Source organism: Echinops telfairi, unplaced genomic scaffold (assembly GCF_000313985.2).
Source record: "Echinops telfairi isolate 266 unplaced genomic scaffold, ASM31398v2 ScPeMD7_7419;HRSCAF=8457, whole genome shotgun sequence".
NCBI classification, from domain to species: Eukaryota; Metazoa; Chordata; class Mammalia; order Afrosoricida; family Tenrecidae; genus Echinops; species Echinops telfairi.
Genome location: NW_022111319.1, coordinates 542,669 through 550,798, shown reverse-complemented (window position 1 = coordinate 550,798; position 8,130 = coordinate 542,669).

The window sequence follows — 8,130 nt, the reverse complement described above, 5'->3', positions numbered from 1 at the left end:
GCCATCTAGCTCAGAAGCAACAAAGCCCACATGGAAGAAGCACACCAGCCTGTGTGACCATGAGTTCTCGAAGGGATCAGGTGTCAGGTATCAAAGAACAAAAAATCATATAATTGCAAATGAGGGTGAGTGCAGAGTGAAGATCCAAAGCCTTTCTGTAGGTCACTAGACACCCCCTTACTGAAGGGTTGTGGGTAAGAGACGAGCCAGTCAGGTTGCAGGGTAGCAACGATGAAACATACAACTTTCCTCTAATTATTAAGTGTTTCTTCCCCCCACTATCATGATCCTAATTGTACCTTACAAATCTGGCTAGACCAGAGGATGTACATTGGTACTGATAGGAACTGGAAACACAGGGAATCCAGGACAGATAAACCTCCAAAAATTTACATATATTAAAAAGAGGACTGCAATCATCACCACAATCAATTTTATAACATTTTCTTCTTTTTTACTCATTATTATTAGTTTCCTGTGTTAATCCGGGTAGACTAGAGAAACAAATCTAGCGAGATTCATATGTGTGTAAGACAGAACTTTATATCAAAGAGCAATTGTACATTAAAAAAATCCAGGTCAAGGTCAAGTCCATAAATCCAATATTAGCCCATATGTCCATTACTAGTTTATAAATTCTTCTTCAGACTCATGCAGCCATGCAATGATGCCGAATACAGGCAGATAGATCACAGGCCAGTGGGCAGAAAGTCTTGTGTATCCAGTGGCAATGGAAGCATCTCGAACTGGCATGTGTCTCTGCGTGGCTCCTCCAGCTCCAGGGCCTGGGCTCTATCAGCATAACTCCATGTGGTTTGTCAATAGGAATGTCACCCAGAGAGTGTGTATGTGTCCCACCTTCAGAGAACTATTTATCTCCATAGTGTCTCCAAATGAGGTCATCAAGCTGTGACCCGATTGTCAGGCTAGACTCCACTCTTCACAAGCTGAGAGGAGATTATGTAACTGCCATATTCCTCATTTCCTCCACCCAACCACTTCTGACATAACCCTAAGAAACTATCCATCCAATTATTGTCTATAGATTTACCTATTCTGGATTTCCTATGAAAAAAATATACAAAAAACAAACAAATGAAACAGAGAAAAATCTCAATGAAAAAAACATTTCCACCAGCTAGAACTTCCTATCAAGTTCAGGCAGTCTCAGCCACAATCTAACAGGTAGGGACCTTTGCCCTGAGAAATCAGACATGTGACCTGAATTCTGGGTGATTCATAAATTATTTTTTATTGTTTTTGTAAGTTTGCTTCTAAAACCACAAAATGCCCTTTACCCACAGTGAACTCAGAATTTGGTACAGCAGCAAGTCTTGAAGGCTTCTTCTCTCTCCAACTTGTAAACTTGCTGGTGCTTGGATTTACTTCCTCCTGACCTCCCCCTGATTAGAAATTAGATGCCTCCCCTCTTCACCTCATACCTCCATTGCTACAGCCTATTTACTACCTAGGACCCTGCATGGAGGGCAGATCGTGTGGCATGGCAAGGCTCAGAATCTTCATGCCTCCCCACTTTTTCCCCATGGGACCCTTTCTGTAGGGGCACAGTTCCTATACTAATAGATCATTTCCCTGCTAGTAGGGAAATGGAATGATGCCAAGCCAAGGGCCCTTTGTTATAAACACAATAACATCAGTCTGCTGCACTTTCCCTATATTATATAGTGGGTCAATAAATGAACCTGGTAGATCATCAGATATTATCTCCATCTACCCCACCCACCACTATCACACAATACTCTGCTCCACTTTTCTCAATGAGACACACATTGACATAAACTAACAAGTACTAGCACACTTTTTAAAATCCCATTTTCCAGTTTATAAAAAATTACTATATTTAACCAGAAGATGGACAGTTACATGTATATCCACGGTCATCACAGCACTGTTCACAATAGTAAGAAGAGAGAAACAATCTAAATGCCTATCAGTTGACGAATGGATAAATAAACATTGGTACATATACACAACATAATATTATGAATTGTTGAAGTCCCCGAGGAATACCAAATACAGACTTTGGGGCCAGCTTGTGGCACCCCATCAGCCTCAACCACAAAAAACCTCCTAAAGGTCAGCAAACAGACCAGGAATTATTTATAGGCTTTTCTTTTTTGTTGTTGTTTTGTTTTATTTTTTGTTGTTTTGCTTTGGTGCTTCTTATTGTTTTTGTATGTCTATCTAGATAAAAATAGGCGGGATAATAATCTGGAGAAGAAAACAACGGACCCGATGGTTCTGGGGGGACATGGGAGAGGTGGAGGCAGGGGAAAGTAAAGAGGGTGCCAACAAATCCAGGGACAAGGAAACAACAAGTGATCTAAAATAGAGGGCTGGGATGGTGTAGGTTGCTTGGTGGGGTTTAATCAACTGCAATGTAACCAAGAGTAATTACTGAAAGCCAAATGAAGGTCAAACATGATAGTGAGACAAGAGGAAAGGAAAAGGAAAAAGAGGAAAGAACTAGGAGGCAAAGGACATTTATAGAGGTCTAAATACAGGAATGTATATAGTAAATATATTTTTATATAACGATAGGGAAATAGATCTATGTGCTTATACTTATATGTTAAGTATTAAGGCAGCAGACTGGCGGTGGGCCTCTCCTCAAGTACTCCTTCAATGCAAGAACACTTTGTTCTAATAACCTGGCATTCTGTGATGCTCACCTTCCGGACAGGATCGCTGAAGACAAAATGAGTGCATAAACAAATGTGGTGAGAATCCAATCTAAGCCTAACTAATACTATGTCACCTCTGTAAACATTTCCAGGCCTAAATAATGCTATCTTGTTTGCATTAGGCACACCCATAATATACCATATGAAAGGCAAGTCTTGCTAACAAAACAGAACGCCTCAGGATAACACCTGACATCCTACAGAGCTCCAGCCATCCTGAGATAAGGCTGCAAGTGAGAGCTGAAGGGAGTGAGGGAGTGAACTCTGTGAAGACTGATGCTGTAACTGCTTAATTAAGCCTTATGTAAAATTGTAGATTAATTAATTGCCTTTGTGTAAAATTGTGAAAGTATAAGTACCCAACTCGATTGGGGGAAGGGGCTGCTTTCTCAAGCCCCTACGTTGGGCTGAGGCAGTCTCTGGCCAGAAAAACAGGACTCTTTAATTCGAACTCTGGTGGTTAATTTCTTTATTATTAATCATTGAGATCCCCAAAAGAGGGTCTCACATTGGTAAAGAGAGAGGATGGTGCCTGGCTATCAAAAGATATAGCATCTGGGGTCTTAAAGGCTTGAAAATAAACAAGCGACCATCTAGCTCAAAGCAACCAAGCCCACATGGAAGAAGCACACCAGCCTGTGTGATCACGAGGTGTTGAAGGGATCAGGTATCAGTCATCAAAGACCCAGAACAAAAAACCATATCAATGTGAATGAGGAAGAGGGTGGAGTAGATATCCAAAGCCTATCTGTAGACAATTGGGCAACCTCTTACAGAAGGGTCACAAGGACGAGATCAGCCGCTAGTCAGGGTGCAGTACAGCACCAATGAAACATACAAAATTCCTCTAGCTCATTAATGCTTACTCCCCCCACTATCATGACCCTAATTCTACCTTACAAATCTGGCTAGACCTGAGAATGTATACTGGTACTGATAAGAGCTTGCAACACAGGGAATCCAGGACAGATAAACCTCCCAGGACCAATAATGAGATAGTGATACCAGGAAGGGAAGGAGACGGTGGGAGGAGAAAGGGGGAACAGATCACAGTGATCTACATATAACCCCCTCCCAGGTGGAACAAACAACAGAAAAGTGGGTGAAGGGAGAAAGCGGTCAGTGTAAGACATGAAAAAAGTAAAAGTAATAATTTATAAATTATCAAGGGTTCATGAGGGAGGGAGAGTGGGGAATGGAGGGAAAAAATGAGCTAATACCTAGGGCTAAAGTAGATAGAAAATGATGATGGTAATATATGTACAAATGTGCTTGACACAATGGATGGATGGATGGATTGTGATAAGAGCTGCAAGAACCACCACTAAAATGAATTTTTAAAAGTGAACATTATGCATTGCTAGAAAAGAATGATGAAAATGTGAACAACTCTTGGTATGGGTAGTCCTGGAGAATGCGATGCTGATACAAAAGGACAAATATGGCATGAGACCATTGTTATAAGGAAAAATCAAGACAAAGGTTTTCATAATAAATGAAACAAGCTTTGATGGTTACTGTGACAAGGGGAAAGGGAAAGCTATAGCTAAGATCGTTGTTAACTTGAGTGAAGGGGACGACAGTATTCTACAAGGAGAAGAGAAATTAAAAGTGCTTAGGAAAGCTATGTGGAGGTATGGGAAATACTTTAAATTGATTATCTGAAAGGGCAATCTCCACCTAATTCACAATAAAAAGTTTAAAGAGAAAACAAAAATAACACCATAGCTCTAATACATACCTATCAAAACTCTATAAAAATTTCATTTCCTCTCTTTCTTGGCAGTGTTTGTTACTGTCAGGATTTTTTGTATGTTAAAGTTTGTTCATTCTAATAAATGTATATCTGTAATTTCAGTTTTTGTTTCCCAAATATTAATGGAATTGTGCAACTTTTAATGTACATATTTGTCTTCGATATATCTTCTTTTTAAAAGTATGTGTTCAAGTATTTTGCCAACTTTTAAATTGAGGTTTTAACTTTATTATTGACTTTTTGACTTTGAAGGGTTCTGTATATAGTCTCAATACAAGGTATTATATATAGTAAATGCTTTATCTGAATGTGTAGGCTGAAATATTACTTTATTTTAAATCTGTTTCACAAAACATAGTATTTAAATATTGTTATTTTTTCTTTTATGGACTGTGCTCTTGATGTTCTGTCTAAAAACTGTGCTCAACCCAAGGTCATAATACTTTTTTCATGTTATCTTCTAGGAATTTTATACTTTTGTATTTACATTTAGATGTATGATTCGCGAAGTATGGGTCAACTTTTTCCTTTGTTCCTTTTTTGCTTTTTTAATATGTGGATATCCAATTGTTCCCGCAGCATAAATGGAAAAAACTGCATTTTTTTCCCGTTTAAATTGCCTTTCCCTACTAGTTAAAAGTCACTTGGAAATATACTAAACCTCCTGATTCATAGTGATCCTTTAGTAAGCAATATAACTGACCATAGAGTTTCCAAGGCTGTAAATCTTTTCCGAATCAGTGTTTCATGTTAACCCCTTGGAATGGCTGGTGGGTTCTATACCTACATCTGTGCATACGTTTGTGTTCCTTTGGTAAGTCATTTTACCAATACCAGACTGGGTTAATTAGTGTAGTATTATAGCAAATTTTGTATCAGGGATTGTGAATTGTGGAACTGTGTTGTAGCTTTTCAAAGTTAATTTTGCTATTTCATGTCCTTTACATTTCTATATGAATTTGGAAATCCTTTGACAATGCTTACAAAGTCTTGCAGGGATTAAGTCAGGATTGTATTAACTCAAATAGATCCATTTGTCACAATATTCTGTCTTCCAATGCATGGAAATGGTCTATTTTTCCAATTATCACGTCTTATTTGATTTATTTTATCATATATCATTTCCTCTCTTTCTTGGCAGTGTGTGGTTTTTCAGTATATAGCATCAGAACATATTCTGCTAAACTTATGCCTATTTCCTGGTTTGGGGGACTGTTTTATGAGTAAAATGAATTTTTTAAGTAGAGATCATTTTATTGTTTGTTGTTTTGTTTAGAATATACACAGAGGAACTTTGTCTTGAGTTGTAATTATCAATTTGATCTCTTATAGATAGTATCTATAAATGTGCACAATGCTCAAGGAAAACATTTTTTACTAGTTAATGTAAATTCCTAGTTTTAAGAAGATTTGAGGAAAGCTTGTTAAAGTATTGTGAATTAGGTGAAGGTTTGCAGAGCTGATCATCAATTTGATACTCAACAATTCATACACATTTTGTTTCATCTCATCTATTGCAATCCCCTCAATTTACCATAATTTACTGTAACTACTCCCTCCTATGTTTCATTTTTCTATTCCTCCTTCTTTCCTAGCCATCTAAACGTTTTTCTTGGTTAAATGTCACCCATTTGATCTTAAATGTTGATTATTCTAATATAGGTGTTAGTTCAGTACTAGAACTGAAAGGTGACTAAGTGCCATATTCTTGGGGATTAGTAATTCGGATCTCTATGAGTTTGAGTTTTGTTCCAATTTCTTCTTCCACTCTAACCAGAACTTTCTAATACGATCCTTTTTAGAGTAGTTTGTAGTGGTAGCTGGACACCATCTAGTACTTCTGGTTTCCAGATTGTGGAGATAGTCTAATTCCTCCCAAATAGCTTTTAATTTTCATCGCTCTTCTTTCCTCCAGACAGAGAGAGACCGATAGTTGCACCTTAATGGGCTGCTCACAAGCTTTTAAGACTCCAGTGCTACTCATCAAAGTAAGGTGTAGAATATTATCTTTTTTTTTCTTTTTTTTTAAGAATATTATCTTTTATAAACTATGTTATGCCACTTGAACTTGTTGTCCCTGAAGCTATGGTCTTGAGTCCACAGTCCCAGTGGACTCATTTTCTCATGGCATTTGCTTATGTCTGAGAAGTTTCATAATTTTGTCCCTTGCATGCTCTACCACATTCATGAATATACAGTATTTGCAGCAATGGTAAATGTGTGTGTGTGTATATACATATATATATACATATATATATATATCCTTTGTCAAATACATATACATAAACACAAATATAAACATAAACATGAACAAACATCTGGGTATAATCCCAGTCACTTTTCCACAACTGTTTAGCCTGTATGTCTATTCAAACATGTATTCACAAACAACCATTAGTGCAGGATTGTGTCTATCACAGTATTTACCTCTTTCACTTTCAACCACCTCTATAATTTTGTGCTAACATTCCTCTAATTGTATATTGTCTTCTCCTTTACTTAAGTTCACACTCAATTTACCTTCCAACCAGTGACTTCATCTCCTTCTTCTCTCTCTCTCTCCCTGGCATTGAGTCAATGCTGCATCTGAGCGACCCCCTGTGGGTTTCCATGGCTATAACTATTTTTTTTAAATAATTTTATTGGGGGCTCGTACAACTCTTATCACAATCCGTACATACATCCATTGTGTCAAGCACATTTGTATATTTGTTGCCATCATCATTCTCAAAACATTTGCTTCCTGTTTCACCCTCACAAAATTTTTCAAAACCAATTCAACTCTATAAAATTAACCTGTCAGACTATGAATGTATATGCATTTTAACATCTTTAATATATATATCTTATTAAATGCACATTGGAATGAATTTAATTGGCATACTTTTGGAAAATGTTTCTTTTAAAAATCATTTTATTGGGGGCTTGTACAACTCTTATCACAATCCATACATGCTATAACTATTTACAGAAATAGCAAGTCCAGATTTTCTTCCACAGAGCTGCTGCTGATTTTGAGCTGTTGACCATGCGGATCACAGCCAACCCACAACCACCACAACACCAGGGCTTCATCAATGAATGTTTCTTTCACTGAGAACATCTTTTCTTCAATTTTATAGTAGAGGTCTCGTACAATTGACTCATTCCACTTAGCATAATGTACTCCAGGTTCATCCAGGTGCTTTTAAGATTCACTGTTATTCTTTAACGTTGCTTAATATTGCATTGTGTGTATGCACCAAATATTATCAATATATTTTTCCACTGTGAGCATTTAGGTCATTTCCACCTTTTTGCTATTGTGAATAGAACTGCAATTAAAATGGATATATTCATATATTTACTTGTGTACAGCTCTTATTTCTCTAGGATGTGTACCAAATAGAAAGATTGCTGGAACTTAAGTTATTTCTATTCTTAAATTTCTGAGAAAGTAACATACAGGTTTTCACAGTGATTGCACCATTTTACATGCACGGGGCTTCAAGTGTCTCTGTAGATTCACGAGCATTAGTTTTTTGTTTTAATTTTAACTTTGCTATTAATACTAAATGAAGTGATAGCTCATTATTGTTTTCATTGTTGTTGAATATTTGATTATGTTCTCTGCTCATTTTAAAATTGGTTTACTTATTTTTCTTGTTGAGGTGTTGAATAAATTTTTTT